Below are 19,195 nucleotides of genomic sequence, written 5' to 3'. Positions count from 1 at the left end.
AATACTTGACATGAGGTATGCACTAGGAAGAAACCACCTCTCATACATCTTAGGGTATTTGGCTATGATGTATATGTACATGTTCTAAAGGAAGGCATAACTAATTTGAATGGAAATTTGAAAGGTGCATCTTTATTGGTTATAAAGACGATTTAAAATGTTACAAGAGTTGGAACCCATAAATAAAGAAGGTTATGTACAATTAAGATGTGGTATTTAGAGAAGTGAAAGGTGTTATAAAATAGAAAGAAGGTTATGTACAATTAAGATGTGGTATTTAGAGAAGTGAAAGATGTTATAAAATAGGAAGTCCTAACAAGGGATAAAGAACTAGGGAAGATAGAGTTAGAACTAAATGTTGATGAATCAGACTCTACAAAAAAAACAAGAATAAGAATAATAAGAACCACAAACTTTGGTTTTGAGGGGATCAGTTCGTGAAAGAAGGAAGCCAAAAAAGTATATTTCACTGATTGTCATTAAAAAGTTTCTTTATTTATTACTAATGATGATCTTAGAAATATTAAGGAGCAGTGGATTTAAGGGACAAAAAGCTTTAGGAAAAGGCCATAACAACTTTGGACAAGACTGATGTTTGGTATTTATGGATTTTCCAACTAGAAGTAAACCCATTGGAAACAAAGGGTGTTTAAGAAGAATTTCAATGCAGAAGGAAAGGTGGAGAAATACAAAGCTCAGTTAGTAGAAAAAGATTATTCTGAGGTGTAGGGAATTAGCTTTGATGATACTTTTTCTCATGTTGCAAAGTAGGCTTATATTAGAATTATTTTATCTGTTATTCCTACTTTTGATTTTAAGATGGAACAATAGATGTGAAGACAACATTCCTACATGGTGATCTTGAAGAAGTGAAATACTTTAAGTAGCCAAAAGGATTTGCAGTGAAGAGTAAGAAAGAGTTGGTATGCAAGAAAAAAATCTCCTTGTGTGGGTTGAATAAATCATCAAAGGCATGGTATTTATAACTTGATACATATGTATAGGGACTTTGTTTCACGGGAAGCAAAGTCTGTCATTGTGTGGATTTTAAATTATTTGGTGATCATATTATTTATTTGGTCTTGTATGTAGATGATATGTTGTGGATTAGAAATGATAGGGAAATAATCTAAGATGTGAAACCCCAAATGTTGTCCTCCAGATTTGACATAAAGGATCTTGGTGCTACAAATTTCATTTTAGACATGGAAATTAAAAGAGATTGGGTGAAGATGAAACTATGGTTAAATTAGAGAACGTATGTTGAGGTGATATTGCATAGTTTTAATATGCAGGAAAGTAAATTGGTGAAGGTCCCTATTCCTGTAGGTGTGAAGTTATATACATATCAATTTCCCAAGACACAGGAAGATGAAGAGGACATGTCCCATGTTCCCTATGCCCATTTGGTTGTAATTTTATTGTACGCAATGGTTTTACATGACTAGACATTACACATGCAGTGCGAGTATTAAGCAGGTATATGTCAAAACTAGGGAAGGGGCATTAGACAACAATAAATAGCGTTTTCATGTATCTATGTGGCACTGCTAATTATGGTTTGTGCTACTAAGGATAACTAGTATTAGACATAGTGTTTCATTAGAGAAATTTTGAGGTCTAAAATGGACCTCCTAAGGAATATTATAAAATAATAGTAGAAATAATAAAATAAGATTAGATTACATTAACAAATTTCAGAAGGAAAAAAAACTACATTTTAACCCGTATTTTTTACTTATCTCCCTACGGTTTGACTCAAGTTTCGAGAGGGAACACTCATTGGATGTATAATTTAATTCCTCATCTAAGGAGAACCCATGTGGCCTACTTTCAATCGACCATGCTACAAAAAGAAACGGGAAATACATGAAAAATGTGATTGTGAGCACGTTTTTCATGTAGCAGTGTCCATCAAAAGTATGCAAAATAGATATTCCTTGGATGTTGAATTAGATTATGCATCCAACCAGTGCTCTGGCTTGAAATTTGAGTAAAACCTTAGGGAGATAAGTTGAAAATATAAGTTAAAAAAACACTTATTTTTATCTTTTTTACTTTTCAATCTTTTTTATTTTTTACTCCAAAAATGATGAATCATCCCCCATGGTTGACATCATCATCTTAAATATTATTAGTTCTTATAAAGTTATTTTTGGTTGTACATTTTTATTTTGAGGCCCATTTTATACCTCAAAATTTATCTAATGGACATAAATGGATTTGGTTATGCGTAATGGGCTAGAGATTTGGATCGTAGAAGATCTATAAGTAGGTATGTGTTTAGCCTATTTGGAGGAGATATCAGTTAGATGAACAAGAAAGAGTATGTAGTGGTGCTTCCAACTACATAAGTAGAATACATAGAATCCAATCATGCAAGCAAGGAAGCAATTTGGTTACAAAGACTGTGCTTAAGTATGGGGTTGGTACAACAAGTTATAAGGATAGACTGTGATAGCCAAAGTGAAATTTTCTTGGTAAATAACCTTGCTTATCATTCAAAAATAAATCATATTTATGTTTAGTATCACTTTGCGAGGCATATGATTGAAGACAAGAAGGTGTTGATGGTAAAAGTGGAAATTTTGAGGAAAATTGCAGATGCATTAACAAAATATGTGAGCACTAAGAATTCCTCTTAGTGTAGAGAAATAATAGGCATAATTTTCTTCGATCATTGATGTGTGTACTCATGTGGCTCCCTTTATGCAATGAAAACAACAAGTGGAAGAATTTTGGGTATGTGTTATATCCTTTGCATAACTTATATGCACCATGCCCATAGGGGGGTTTCTATCCCCCTTTGTTAAGGAGGTATACAAGGGGGAGATAGGTCCCTTTCCACGAGGTTTAGGGTAGAGAACTAAAAAAATAAGTGGTTTTTTGTATCTATTTCTAGTAGCTTTCAGCATGTGGGTTTTGATTTTAGTAACTTTTAGGTGCATAGTGGGTTTTTCCATACTTTTGTATATTCAATCAAGGGAACTATTTTTGTATTCTAATCGAGGGTTAATGGATTGGGGATTTATGAATTATAGGGCATATAGACATTGTATTATAATATTGTAAAGATAACATATTGAAAAATTTTGTTGGTTTTCCTAGTTTTTAGTTTCTACGATAAAATCTCTAGGTTAATGTGTGTGTTTTCCATTTGAATCTTTTCTATTTTATTAAGAATCCATTTGAAGGAATTATTTGGGAAGGGTTAGAACCTACGTAAAAGGTTAGTGCTTCTTCACACATTGTTGTAGATCAAAATCCCCAAACTTAAATTTTAACTTCATTAAGTGCTTAAGGACTTTAGTGAACAAGGGATATTGATGTTGGCATAGATGTTGATATTGTCATATTGAAGATTATTATTTCTTGTTATAAAAATAGTATCAAAACTAAAAAATATAATCTTAATTTCAATTCGAAAAATAAATAATCATCTAAATTTTTAAGAATTAAAAACTAAAAAATATTTACATTTCAATGTACATACATTATAAAATTATTTGCACTTCAATTAAAAAACATGTAAATTAAATAAATATATCATTTTTAAAAAGTAAAAATAATATATTGTCCGTCTACATATTTTCAATTTAAAAATAAATAAATAATGATTACTTTAAAAAATTAAATTTAAATAAAACTTAATAATATTTTCTCTTAAATTCATAAGCATTATAAAACGGTAGCTAATTTACCTAACTAAACACATTTTAATAAAAATTAATAAGAAAATATGTTTTCTTTGCTTCATTAATGTTTTTAGAAAATATTTGAGCTAACACCATTGAAAGCATGAATCCATTTAACTAATACAAGAGGGTTTTTAATAGTATTTAAATATATCACATTCAAGTTAAATCAATCCAAAGTGATGGTCAACCAATATTATAATTTAAAAATTCAATAATGCCTTGTAATTAAATACATAAAAAATTGATTATAAAAACTTTGAGAAACAAATTTAATTTGAAAAATATTAAAAATGAAATAATTATTTTCTTATGAAATTCATAACCTTTGAAAATAATTTTGGTTAATTTACATAATTGAAGATATTGTAATTAAAACAAAAGTAGTCCTTAAAAGAAAAACTGATATTTCTGTCTTTGGCCGTCAAAGTAGGCCGACAAAAATGTTTAAAACCTGTAACTTAGACAACAAATTGTACCCCACAGATTTTGGGGTTAATGACTTGATGTGGGTGTTGCACTAAAGAGGCCAAAAAGGTTTCAGGACCTCTTCACTCCCCCAAGTCAACTTTGTAAGAAAGTAATCAGGAGAAATTTTCAAGAGCGAGAGCAGCAACATTCAACATTCTCTCAAATAGTTACCCAACAGAAGCAGGTACAAGAATAAGGAAGATTATTAAAAAACCGAGTTCTTGTCATCCCCACCTTTTTGTGACTTCACAAAGGGAGGAATAAGCATGTGTGCAGTCAATTAGATAGGGACTCATATTACTTTGATAGTTGCTGGAAGGGGTAGTTGGCTCAGATCATTTCAAGGGAACCCTAAAATTCAAGCCATAGGCGACGAAAAAATATTTTTGTGACTTGCCACAACCACCATCATTGCATTGATGGAAGAAGACTTCCATGATAACCCGTTTTACTGGGTAGCAAGTGTTCTTGAACAGTTCCGTGTCGAACAGGAAAACTGTGCTCTATAACAATATCCTTTACCTGGATATTTATGAATTGATTCAAATTTCAACTCAAGAAACCGATGTTGAGTTTTGGGTCAAATGGATTTGCGATCATGCACTATCAGGAAATGTATTGATGTGGAAACCAAAATCACCCAGCCATAGTTATATTGTAAAGTATTCACTAATGGAACTGGGCTATTTGGCCCACTATTGAATCTGTGGTCTGGCTTAGGAATTTATGACATTTTTTTTTGTTGAAACTGCTTAAACAAAGCAGTAGAAAAATTAGAAGGTAGACGAAATCTGGCCAGCACAGATAAATATGTTAGTATTCGATCAAAATATCCTAAGGTGACAATGAAGAAAAGGGAAAAGTATGAACAAGAATGTGGAAGTTAGAACTGTTGGTTTCCTGCAATGTGGATGAGTCAGGACCTGTTGGGACAAGCTACCCACTTTAGCGTTGTAGAGGAAAGCCCCTTGAGATATGGCGTGGAAATGTTTTTTCTTTGATCGCACAAAGAAATTTAATCACAATCCGGAAAGCAATTGATAAATTGAAATTTAGAAATATTAAATATATTAATTCTATTTTATAAAAGACAGCATGAAACAAAAACGACGGTGGCCACCATTGCGAGATCTACCTGCATGTATTACACATGCACTGCCGAATGTAAGAGTGCATTGTCCAATCTTCTCACAGATCAGTTATAAAACCAGCAATGGTGTCATCATCTTGTTGCTATTCTTCCCCCCTTGGCCGCCCAGAATCGAACCTCGATCTCGAGCTATTCTTCTGTTGAAAATATAATTTCAACTGCGCAACAGTTGAGCCATGCAGCAGCATGAAGACTATAGCCGTGCACTTCACCAAGGATCGGGAGGCAGAAACACTCAAAATTTAAAATTGCAGGTTAAGGATCCACCTTAAATCTCAGCCATTGAATCTGGCCGATCAGCGGTCTAGATCGTATCGGTGTATCGGAAAGTCGGCATATCGGCGGGTTGGAGCATCGGAGTCAGGCAGCGCCAGCGATATAAAACGTCGTCGATGAGCGATCGCCGATATCGCATTGGCGAAGTTGCAGCGGAGGACTTACAAAGTGGTTTTGCTTTTGTGCGATGAGCGATCGCCGATATCGCTATCGGCACATCGCTATCGGCAATGTCATAGGGTCGGGGTCTTTAACATGAGTAAAGTTGCGACGCGATGGAGCGGACCCGACAACATTATAAATAGTTTTTAATAAATTTTCAAGTCCGCGCTCAGGGCATTTTCAATGTATTTTATGTATTTTCGAAATATAGGGAAAAGCAAAGGATCGGCCCATAGTGCGAGCGGCATATCGAAATCGGGGAAACCATGGGTTCACAACCTTTTTATATATGAGCGCTATGCGATGAAGCACGGACCCGATGGCTTCCCAAAACCAAATTGTATAATGTTTGAAATCCACCCAAAGGCAATTTTTGTGTTTTGCAGCGTTTATGTATGTTTTCAAATATATGGAGAAACAGAGAATTGGCGCGGAGGCAGTTAAAGTGAGCATGGAACAGTACAACATAGCAGGCAGAAGCCTTCAATTTTCAGCATGGGCAAGAAGGAGGCAGGTTGCGTTCAAGCTCCTGCACATTGAATTTTCAACTACCAGAGTAATAGCTCAACTCAGTCAAGGACGTGAAGGACAGTCTCGAGCAGTTCACAGTATGGGACTCCATCATTATTCATCAATACCAATCAGATTTTTTATGTAATTGTAGTTGTCTGTTTAGTGAAAAAAGAGAGTGTGAGTGTAAGGGTGTAGAAGCGCAGCAGCGCAAGTGATGTATGTTTTTACAACACGCAGCAGCGTAGAATGTAATCTGAATTGAATGAATAGAGTAGTACTGTTTTTTTTTGGTGAATCCCTCTGAGCAGAAGAGGAAGAATTTTGTATCAGGCTTTTCATTTTAATGAATACAGATCCTAGTTTATGGGTGTAATACTCTGTTCTGATAAATAATTTTTAGCTTTCCGCTGTGTGAAAATCCTGGAGAGAAACAGAGCATTGTTCTCTGTGTGCATTTTATATTGTGTTTTTGGGATTTTGACAGAAAAATCTCCAACAGTGGTATCAGAGCCAGGTTCAGGCTCTTTGAAGGTGTCAAAGAAGCTGAAGAAAAGACTTTTGCTGCAGCAGCTTCTCCAGCAGCGTGAAGACTCAGCAAAAGAATCCAAGTTGAAAGTGTAAGAATGGCTGGCACTAGTACCAGCAATAACATGGGTATGCAACTCCCACTATTTGATGGCAAAAATTATGACTATTGGGCAATTACAATGAAAGTCTTGTTTGCTTCCCAAGACTTATGGGAAATAGTTGAAGATGGTTTTAAAGAACCAGCAGATGAAAATGAGTTTAATGCATTAACTCAGGGAGAGAAGGATTTGTTAAAGAGCTGCAAGAAGAAGGATTCAAAAGCCCTTTTCTTTCTGTATCAAGCAGTGCATGGAAGTGTGTTTCCAAGGTTGGCAGCAGCTAAGACATCCAAAGAAGCATGGCAAACTCTTAAAACAGCCTATCAAGGCATGGAGAAAGTGAAGACAACAAAGCTACAATTGCTGAGGAAAGATTTTGAGAATCTGAACATGAAGGAGTCAGACAATATTGACTCATTCTTTACTCAAGTAATTGGCCTGGTCACACAAATAAGATCTCATGGAGAGATACTCGAAGAAAGGAGGATTGTGGAGAAAATATTGAGGGTCTTACCCTCAAAGTTTGATGCGATTGTCACCACCATTGAAGAGACAAAGGATCTCTCAAACTTTTCAGTTGATGAGCTTCATGCATCACTAATAACACATGAACAGAGGTTGAGTAGAAATGAAAACTCATCTCTAGAGCAAGCCTTCAAGACCCAGATGTCCTTTGGAAGAGGAAGAGGTCAAGGCAGAGGAAACAAGAGAGGAAGAGGCAGAAGCCAGAACAGAGGTGGAAGGAACAGTCCAGCAAATGCTCAAGGAAGAGGCAGCAATCCAAATCAGAATCAAGGTCAAGGCAGCAGCCAACAAAGTGGACAGCATCATGCTCATGGACAAAGGTATGAAAAATCCAATGTCCAATGTTATTACTGTAAAAAATATGGACACTATGCCAGTGAATGTAGGAAGAAGCAGCATGATGAGAATAATAGATCTAATGCAAATATCACTAGAGAAAATGTCAGTCAAGGTAATGTGTTGTTAGCTTGTAACATGGCTGAAACAAACAATGAAGACATATGGTTTTTAGACTCAGGTTGCAGCAACCATATGACAGGAAACATAGCCTTCTTTTCTGCCCTAGATAAAAATGTGAAATCAAAAGTCACACTAGGAACTGATAACAAAATCTTTGTTATGGGAAAAGGAGAGGTAAAAATATTTACAAAGCAAGGAGAAAAGAAAACCATAGCAGATGTCTACTATGTCCCTGGAATGAGATGTAACCTCTTGAGTATTGGACAGCTTGTCCATAAGGGGTACAATGTTTTCTTTAAAAATGATGTATGCACCATCATGGATATAGCACCCAGCAAAAGATGCATTGCTGAAGTGAAGATGACGAGGAACAGGATGTTCCCTCTTAGAATAAGGGCAGATTTGAAAAACAAAGGTGAAATTGCAGCTGTTACCCAAGAGGCTTTCCAAAGCGTGCCAAAGGATGAAAATTGGTTGTGGCACTTGAGATTCGGACATCTCAATTTTGGAGGTCTAAATTTGTTGAGTAGGAAAGGAATGGTAAGAGGATTACCATTGATAGAAAAACCAGACAGCCTTTGTGAAGGCTGCATATTGGGAAAAAAACATAGAGAAAGTTTTCCATCAGGTAAAAGCATAAGAGCAAAGGCACCTTTAGAGATCATCCACTCAGATTTATGTGGACCAATGCAAGCTCCATCATTAGCAAGCAGCCAATATTTCCTAACATTTATTGATGATTTCACAAGAAAAACTTGGATTTATTTTTTGAAAAACAAATCAGAAGCGTTTGAAAAATTCCGAAATTTCAAAGCACTTGTGGAAAATCAGAGTGGGCTGCGCATCAAAGTTTTGAGAACAGACAGAGGAGGTGAGTATATCTCCAAAGAATTCCTGCGGTTTTGCAGAGAAAATGGAATTCACAAGCAGTTTACAGCAAGGTATACCCCGCAGCAAAATGGAGTTGCTGAAAGGAAAAACAGGACCATTATGGATATGGCAAGGAGCATGTTGAAGGCAAAGCATTTTCCAAATGATTATTGGGCTGAAGCCGTAAACTGTGCAGTGTATATTTTGAACAGGTGTCCTACAAAAGCAGTCATGAACAAAGTGCCAGAAGAAGCATGGAGTGGGAGAAAGCAAGGAGTCACTCACATGAAAGTTTTCGGATTTGTGGCCTATGCACACATTCCAGATCAGCTGAGGAAGAAGTTAGACAACAAAGGGGAGAAATGTATTTTCATTGGATACAGTGAGGAATCCAAAGCCTACAGGTTGTATATCCCATCTACCAAGAAGTTTTTTGTCAGCAGAGATGTTCAATTCATTGAGGAGGAAGCTTGGGATGGAAGCATAGAGAAAACAGTGAATGTTAAAAACTGTTTGTCTCATGATGAAGATGATGAGGAGGTGGCTGAAATGGATCCCCAAACAGCAGCGCCAACACAAGGACAGCAAGGGACACCATTGAGGATAAATGAGAGTGCTTCTCCAAGCACACCACAAGGAGGAAATTCAAGTGCATCTTCAAGCACTTGCACACCAACTGAGAGAGGTAAGAAATTTAGAAATCTAAGTGATATTTATAATGAAGGAATGAATTCCTTATTTGCCTTGTATTGTCATGTTGATGACCCTATTCATTTCGAAGATGCAATTAAAGATAAGAAATGGATAGAAGCTATGGATGAGGAGATGAATGCCATAGAGAGAAACAAAACATGGGATTTGGTTGAGCTACCAAAAGGCAAAGAAGTCATTGGTGTGAAATGGGTCTACAAGACCAAGTGCAATGCTGAAGGCAAGATAGAAAGGCACAAGGCAAGGCTAGTAGTCAAGGGATACAAGCAGCAATACGGGAGAGATTATGAGGAGACTTTCGCACCGGTTGCAAGAATGGAAACCGTGAGAGCAGTGTTGTCCATAGCAGCTCAAAACAGATGGAAAGTCTACCAAATGGACGTGAAGTCAGCATTCCTAAATGGAGTGTTAAAAGAAGAGGTGTACATTGAATAGCCTCTCGGATATGAGAAGAAAGGAGAAGAGCACAAAGTGTGCAAATTGAAGAAAGCTCTTTATGGGCTGAAGCAAGCGCCAAGAGCATGGTACAGCAGGATAGATTCATATCTATTGGATAATGAATTTGACAAATGTGAAGGAGAACCCACAGTATACATCAAGGAAAAGGATGGTAAAATTTTGATTGTTGTCTTATATGTTGATGATGTTATTTTCACAGGCAATGATGTTTATCTTATTGAGAATTTCAAATAAATCATGAAGGATGAATTTGAAATGACTGACATGGGTTTGTTGAGATACTTCTTAGGCATAGAAGTAGATCAAAATGAAAAAGGAATTTTTATATCTCAAGCAAGATATGTAAATCAAGTTTTGGGCAGATTTAACATGCAAGAATGCAAGGCATCCATCACTCCCACAGTAATGGGATTAAAGCTCAGCAGAGAGGACAGCAGCAAGGATTTTGATCCAAGCCTGTATAAAAGCATTGTGGGCAGCCTTATGTATTTAACAGAAACTAGGCCTGATTTAATGTATGCTGTTAGTTTAATTTCCAGATTTATGGAGAGGCCAAAGGAGGCACATTGGCAGGCAGCAAAAAGAATTTTAAGGTATGTCAAAGGTACCAAAATGTTTGGCATATTATATAGTGTCTCAGAAAATTTAGATTTGGTTGGATACACTGATAGTGATTGGGCTGGAAGTGTAGATGATCGGAAAAGCACTTCCGGTTATGTTTTTCACATGGGTTCAGGAGCCATTTCATGGGCTTCCAAGAAACAGCCAATTGTGGCGTTGTCTACAGCAGAGGCAGAGTACGTGGCAGCTACAACAGTAGCATGTCAAGCAGTGTGGATGAGAAGGATGTTGAGAAGCCTAGGCCAAGAGCAGGCAAAAGCAACAGTAATTTATTGTGACAATAGCTCTGCTATTGCACTGTCCAATAATTCTGTGTTTCACAAACGAACCAAACACATTGACACAAAGTTCCATTACATCAAAGAATTGGTGGTTAATGGAGAAATCAGTTTACAACATTGCAGTACTCAGGAACAGGTAGCAGATATTTTGACAAAGCCTTTGGATCAGAAAAACTTTGAATTTTTGAGGAAGTGTTTGGGTATGATTGAATGCCCGACAGTTGAAATTAAAGGGGAGTGTTGAAAATATAATTTCAACTGCGCAACAGTTGAGCCATGCAGCAGCATGAAGACTATAGCCGCGCACTTCACCAAGGATCGAGAGGCAGAAACACTCAAAATTTAAAATTGCAGGCTTAAGGATCCACCTTAAATCTCAGCCGTTGAATCTGGCCGATCAGCGGTCTAGATCGTATCGGCGTATCGGCAAGTCGGCATATCGGCGGGTTGGAGCATCGGAGTCAGGCAGCGGCAGCGATATAAAACATCACCAATGAGCGATCGTCGATATCGCATCGGCGAAGTCGCAGCGGAGGACTTACAAAGTGGTTTTGCTTTTGTGCGATGAGCGATCGCCGATATCGCTATCGGCAATGTCATAGGGTCGGGGTCTTTAACATGAGTAAAGTTGCGACGCGATGGAGCGGACCCGACAACATTATAAATAGTTTTTAATAAATTTTCAAGTCCGCGCTCAGGGCATTTTCAATGTATTTTATATATTTTCAAAATATAGGGAAAAGCAAAGGATCGGCCCATAGTGCAAGCGGCATATCGAAATCGAGGAAACCATGGGTTCACAACCTTTTTATATATGAGCGCTATGCGATGAAGGACGAACCCGATGGCTTCCCAAAACCAAATTGTATAATGTTTGAAATCCACCCAAAGGCAATTTTTGTGTTTTGCAGCGTTTATGTATGTTTTCAAGTATATGGAGAAACAGAGAATTGGCGCGGAGGCAGTTAAAGTGAGCATGGAACAATACAACATAGCAGGCAGAAGCCTTCAATTTTCAGCATGGGCAAGAAGGAGGCAGGTTGCGTTCAAGCTCCTGCACATTGAATTTTCAACTACCAGAGTAATAGCTCAACTCAATCAAGGACGTGAAGGACAGCCTCGAGCAATTCACAGTATGGGACTCCATCATTATTCATCAATACCATTCAGATTTTGTATGTAATTGTAGTTGTCTGTTTAGTGAAAAAAGAGAGTGTGAGTGTAAGGGTGTAGAAGCGCAGCAGCGCAAGTGATGTATGTTTTTACAACACGCAGCAGCGTAGAATGTAATCTGAACTGAATGAATAGAGTAGTACTGTTTTTATTTGGTGAATCCCTCTGAGCAGAAGAGGAAGAATTTTGTATCAGGCTTTTCATTTTAATGAATACAGATCCTAGTTTATGGGTGTAATACTCTGTTCTGATAAATAATTGTTAGCTTTCCGCTGTGTGAAAATCCTAGAGAGAAACAGAGCATTGTTCTCTGTGTGCATTTTATATTGTGTTTTTTGGATTTTGACAGAAAAATCTCCAACATCTTCTACCCCTCTCGCGGCCCAGATACCGGAAACCTTGGTGATGACCATGAAAGAAATTGTCGAGCACGCAGCTCCGATCGGATCTATACGCGATTAAAGCGTATCGTGACAAAATAAATTGAAACGCACTGCAATTTTAAGGGTTTCCTTCGCCTAACTCGCGGTAAGCCGCAGATGCCCTTCCTGGGAAAGCCTGCCAACCAGGGAAAGAACACATTAAGCATCAACCACATATCTTCCGTCATAGACAAGGAAACTAACAAAGGAAGATAGATAGCTCTTGGCACTTCACTTCATTCCCTGCACCCCTCGTAGCATATAACCTCTACACGGCAATTGGTATAAGCCCTACCGCCTATCCTCTCAACTGTCCTATATTTCGATATGACCCCGAGGAAAATAACTAGCTCTAAGATCCATTCACATTCCCACTCACCCCAGCTCTTGCGTATCCTCTAATTAAGCAAAACTAACCAGCTTTTATTCGCCAAATACAAGTTACAATAGACAAACAGATGTGTCTAAGGTTGGCTGTAAGAGAAAGAATCCTCTAATTAAGCAAAACTAACCAGCTTTTATTCGCCAAATACAAGTTACAACAGACAAACAGATGTGTCTAAGGTTGGCTGTAAGAGAAAGAACGGTCTCGAGGGCCTCTTGCATCTCTAGTTTGTAATGCTCGCTGGGGATCAAGTTGGTTAGCACTTGCCACATTTTGCAGATTTTTGACTAACGCAACGAGATTATCACACCAACCAGCCTGGAATTGTAAGGATACAACGAGCCATTTACACAAAAAAATTGAAATAGCCAAGGTAGGAAATTTTGATTATGTAGTTTTTAACCTATTAGATATAGAGCATAATTTGTATAGAAATTCTATTAGATATAGAACATAATTTGTATAGAATTTGCATCAAACATATCAGATTATGACAAAGGTCTATATCAAATTATGATAAAGAGTTGTACCGTTTTATTCAGCAATACAGCGACAAAACATCATGACCAGCAACCAGACAAAACAACATGGATAGCAAAGGTTTTCAGAGTTCGGGCAATAGGACAGTATTAGGTTCCGGAAAACTCCAATGAATCTTGACCAGTGGCAGGCTGCCATATAAGAATTTTTTTGAAGGGGAAGAAGAAACATGTAAACCAGAACATGAAAACATGTCTGGTGTATCAGAAGGGTAGAAATTTGACATTGTGGCCTTAGTGACTCAAGTCGCTTGTCTACAGATAAAGAGATAAAGAGGTACAAAACCCTATTGACAACAAATCAACAACCCTCTTGAAAACAAATCAGCAGATTAGCAACCTGCATGTAGATGGTTTCATATCAGTTAATTTCAACCCAGCATTACTCGATTATCTCATAAATTTTCAAAAAAAATCAATAAATTTCAATTTAAGCCAAAGTTTCATGGTCTGAGAGGCTAAACAAGAACTCAAAACATTTGATTGGTTAACATAAAACTGTCACAATGTTTAATAGGCTGAGAAAAAGGTGAGGAAAAATTCAGAAAGGCATGTACAACAAAATTTTGCCAAATTTGAATTTAAACCTCTGTTTTTAAATGTCCGCGCATTTTCCAAAGCATTTCGATTACAATAGTCCCTGTTGCCTTATAACAGGGACTAATAATAAGCCGATATATATTTCTTTTAATTGCTTGAATTTTTACATTCTCAAAAAGTATTTGAGCTAACATCATTGAAACATGAGTCTATTTACTTAATAGAAAAGATGTTTTAATAATATTTAAATCTCTCATTCTAAGTTAAATCAATGGAAAAGGACAGTCCAACATTATAATAATCTAAAAATAAAATTATGCCATGTAATTAAATATGTCAAAGTTCTAATTATAAAAATTCTAATGAAAAAAAAATAGTTTTGAAAATATTAGAGATGAAGATCTCTCAGAAAAAATCTCTTGAGAAAATAATAAATTTTGCATTTTGAATCCTACAATAAATGTTGGAAAAAATTGTTTAATAGTTAGAGTTCAAATAAAAGTTGATACTCTTTCATATTTTAGTTTTTTTAGTATATTTTTTTGTTGTCATTTTGTTTAAAATCTAGTAAATATATTTGTTGGAATTGGAGTTTAATTTGTGTAGATTACACTATTCAAATTCCTAAAAATATTTTCAAAGTACTAAATCTATTTATCCAATTACAATGCAATCTAAACAATCAAATATATATATATATATATATATATATATATATATATATAGGAGAGAGAAAGTTTTTAGGTCCATATTAACCATGAATTTATCAAGCATTAAGTACTATGTTGATGATGTTAGACCCACCAACATTCAGGGGATCACCCTGATATGAAGTCCCAATCAAACCTCACACCGTTTGGTGTAGGAATCATATATAGTATAAAGGCCTGGTTGCCAAATACTTGAAGATTTTCCTTGGCTCTAGCTGTTAACACAAGAGAGTAATGAAATGGTATCTTCAAAAAGCAAAGTGAATGTACTTGGTAAAAAGCAAAGTGAATGTACTTGGTGAGTTTGCAATGCAACTGTGTCTTGGTTCTCTTACTGCAAAAGAGGGAGAAAAGTGAGCCTCTAAGTGAGAGGTAATAGTACCACCCAGGAAGAGGCACACATGAACCAGAAGGACATGTCTAACATCCAACAGAATAATCCACGATGGATGTGACAGTTGTTACAACTAAAACAAGGGAAGTTTTGTCTAACATCCAGCGAACCATTACAGCACATTCCCAACAACATAACCACTAAAATAATCGAAATAGTTCAACTATCTTAGTACATGTCAAAGCAAACATGAAATAAAAACGTTCACGGAATAGTCTTACAAACATTCATAAGTCATGCATGAAGAACATGTTGGCCTTAAAGGGCTTCTATAATTAAGGAAAAGTTCTAAGACACATTTTTACATTGCACATCACTAGCCCCAGTAGTGGGACATGGAGCCACTCCTTGCTCCTCAAAGAACTAGCTGATCTCTCTAATGCCTTGTGGGAGGAGCCAAGGTGAAAATTCATTTTCTCATACAATGAGGGGGTATATATAACCAAGTTGTGATTCTTATCCCTTATGATTCATTGACTACTCTCATGATTGTTCAACTTCCTACGACTTTTCAACTTACATGACTCTTCATATTCATGTGTGTCCATTAGACTTCCACTTTATCATACATTTGATTTACAATATACATGGCCCACAATAGTGATATGGAATATGACAACTCATGACACTGCTGACATGGACTGGATTGACGATGTGGCAATGTCAAGCTGATATTTCTATTGAGTAATAGATGTGTTCTTGGATATGCTTTCTCTTCTCCTCTGCATAGGTTGATGATGTGAGGTCTTTAATGACATTCGGTATTGGAAGGTGGTTGCACAATTGTGTTCCTTTTTCTTGCTCCTGTTAGGTTCATTCGTCCATTCAACTACAAGTGAGTCTTTACGAATGGTTCCTCCTTCTTCTCCTTCATCATCATCTCACCATGATTTGATAATGTACATGTTCTTGCAATTCACTCATGATGGGACGACATCAATCTGAAAACTCCCTAGTCTAAGATGATGTATTATTATCCATGAACCAAGCCCGAAACTAGTGACAGGTTGGGAGAGAGGGCCCAGTAACTGTGCATTGTATAGTTCCAAGCGACAAGGATAGGGGTTGATCACTGAGATTGCGCACAGCAGAGCTCAGGCTTGATTGAGGAACTTTTGAACCCAATCCTCACTAGGGAGAAAAATTTCGTTGTGGCCATTGGGATTCAAGATTACGTAGTTCAAGGAAATAGTGGTTAATGCGAGATGGGACCCTGCAAGACAGATTGCATATTTTTTAGAGGCAAGTGGGACTGGGCAGTAGAGAGACTTGGAAGACAAATTTGTGCATTTCTTGAGGTCAGTGAACTTTGGCTGTGGGAGGACACTGTGGGATACCTCTGGGATACCTCTGCATAGTTCTGGAGGTCTAGAGAGGTTGGTTTCTCTACACATTGTGGGGTTCCAACAGACAAGGGGAAAAGATTAAGGACTGAAAGTGCGAAGTGCTAAGTTCAAGTCAGATTGGGAGAAACTGATACGCAATTCTAGGGGTCAAGGATTGTTGTTGGGCTATAGAATTGTGCAATGCATCATCCCTGGAGGACAGTGATGATGCATTGCATAGTTCCATGGAGCAAGGTCACAATAATGAGGGTTGAGACTGTGCAGTGCGTAGTTTAGTCAGGGTCCAGTGCAACTGAGTTGCCTGGTCGGGAAGATTTTCGGAAAAGTGGCTAAGTGCCGGAGGAAGATAAGCTTGTGATGAACTTGAAATTGTGATCACACACTTAACATACTTCAACAACACCACAACATAGACCACCAGAGAAACAAGAGAGAATTTCCCTCTATGTGACTATTTCATAACAAGAAGCGACAAGTGTGACACTTGAGATAGACTTTAGGATGCCTGTGAAGGCACTTGTGTGACAATGCTCAAAAATTTGTGTATGAGTGTAGTGGGTGTTTACATAGCTGGGACTGTAACTCATATACACAAATAATGACCTTCAAAACCACCAGGAAAGGTCTGCAAGCATGGAAAAATAATCAAACAAGCTAGAAGAGGACAACTGATCCAAAAAGCAAAAGGTGCTAAAGGACTTTAGGAAAGCTCATGAAATGAGCTTAAGTGTTTACAATAATCAATGGAAAGACCAAGGAAGGCTCCAAAAATTGAGTGCATGCCAAAATTTTAGAGGGTGTTGCAGCCGCTACAACTCTTGGTGACACACTGTTTGGATTCAGCTTCTCTGTCATGGTTAGTTTCTTTTGTATAGGGCCTTGTTCCTTCAAGGAGTATTGATTCATTTTGCAGATTACATTGGGTTTCCGACATACCCCATCAGTAGACATGATCCCCTATGTACCTTCCCAATTGAATACAACATAAGATTCAACATAACCACAATGTTTCGAATTAGGAAGGGTAGTTTAGCTCGCAAGCTTAATATTTTCAAAGTATAGTTTTTCATCTCTATTGTTGCTCCGATGCCAATAGGCCTGGACAGTACCCTGGTGGAGTTGCTTGCTTCACCTGTCTGCGCAACAAGTATTTCTCTTCTTTCTCCTTTATTTACTTATTTAAAGAGAATTGTACATCAAAACTTATTTATTTTGGGGTGTAAGAGAGATCTTGACTTATTGAGAGCAGGAGAGGTTGTTCCTTAAGAGAAGCATATAAATACCTATTATTTAGGTCTTCTTGTTTAGATTTTTCCCCTTATTCATTTCTACTAGTTGGATAGGCTTAAAAACACCAAAGCCGAAAAATGAGTATATGCCTGGAGTTTCCAAACTAGACACAAGTTCATGGTTGGACCAAAATTCTCCTTACAGACAGACTGTATTTTTCGTCAAAACTTCATCATCCAAAAGATGCAATCAACACAAGGAAGATAGACAAAGGAATACCCAAGTGCTGCAGTGTCATAAGTCTCTTTGAACTTCAGCCACACACATAGTTGGAAGCCACAATGCAGTAAGGTGCAACACTTATTTACATGATCAAAACAACAAAAAACTGAAGCAAAGACATAAACAACAAACAATGAAAGACTATGTACATAGCTCGGGGTGCAGCCCCAAAGCTTCATTGAAAATATTGTTTTAAGTCTTGGTCGTTGATAGGGAGAGAGTTAATCTTCCCTTCAAGTGATTGAAGATGATACATGTGTTGGCCAAGCTTTTCGTGGACTATGTAAGGACCAATCCATAGGGACTAAAAATGAGTGTGTTTTTCGTTGTCCTTGTGGGCTTTGTACCACTTCAAGACTAAGTCACCCACACTGAAGCTATTCTTCCTTGCGGACTTTTTATCGAACCATCTCTTGATACGAATATAGTGAAGTGATTTTTTTTATTTTTCTTTCAACCTTTCTTCATGTAGATTATGCAAAGTGTACATCCTACACTGAACTAAAAGACATGGCTTGCCTTGGGATTATTGGGACAATTCGAGAGCAGGCAAGTAGATGTTTGGTGGGAGGATGGCTTCTTTCTCGTACACCAGGAAGTAAGGGGAGATGTTCAGAGAAGGCTTAGGCATGAATTAGTCATCCCATAAGGAATTCACCAAAGCAGAGTGCCAGTTTCATTGTTCAGCTAATATGGTCTTTTTAATGATATGGATGAGGTTCTTATTCATGGATTCAACAAGGCCATTCCTTTGTGCATAATAATTAGTAGAATGTTTCAAGATGATACCATTTTCCAATGCAAAATCATAAAGCTTTAATGAGGAAAAATATGGTGCATTTTCAAACTCAAGTGACATAGGAACGCCAAACCTGGAGATGATATTATGCTGCATAAAGCCAATGACTTCCTAACCGTTCACTTGTTTTACTGGAACTACCTTTGTCCACCACGTGAAATAATATGCAGCAGTTAAGATATAACAGTGTTTCTTCGACGAGTGAGGGAAAATTTCCCCAATTATATCCATGCCCCACTATTGGAAAGGTTATTCCAATATAATGGGCTACAGCAAGACTGCTAACCTCTCATTTTTGTCGGCACACCTTTGACACACTAGACACTTCTGAGCATAAGAATGAGCATCCTTGAATAATGTAGGCCAGTAGAAGCTGGCCCACATGAAGTTATGCTTTGTAGTGTTTCCTGTGAACTGTCCCTCGACTAGTCCATCATGGATATCACGTAACACCTTTTCTGGATCATGTGCCTCCAGACACCTGAGAAATATCTGATTGTGGTGCTTCCTGAACAACGCCCCATGCACTAACTGATATGACAATGCTTTGATTCAG

This window comes from Pinus tabuliformis, chromosome J, assembly GCF_031772625.1.
Source record: "Pinus tabuliformis cultivar Carrire ecotype Pingquan chromosome J, CPIR1, whole genome shotgun sequence".
NCBI lineage: Eukaryota > Viridiplantae > Streptophyta > Pinopsida > Pinales > Pinaceae > Pinus > Pinus tabuliformis.
The sequence above is the reverse complement of the archived record's forward strand: the minus strand, read 5'-3'. Positions refer to the sequence as shown.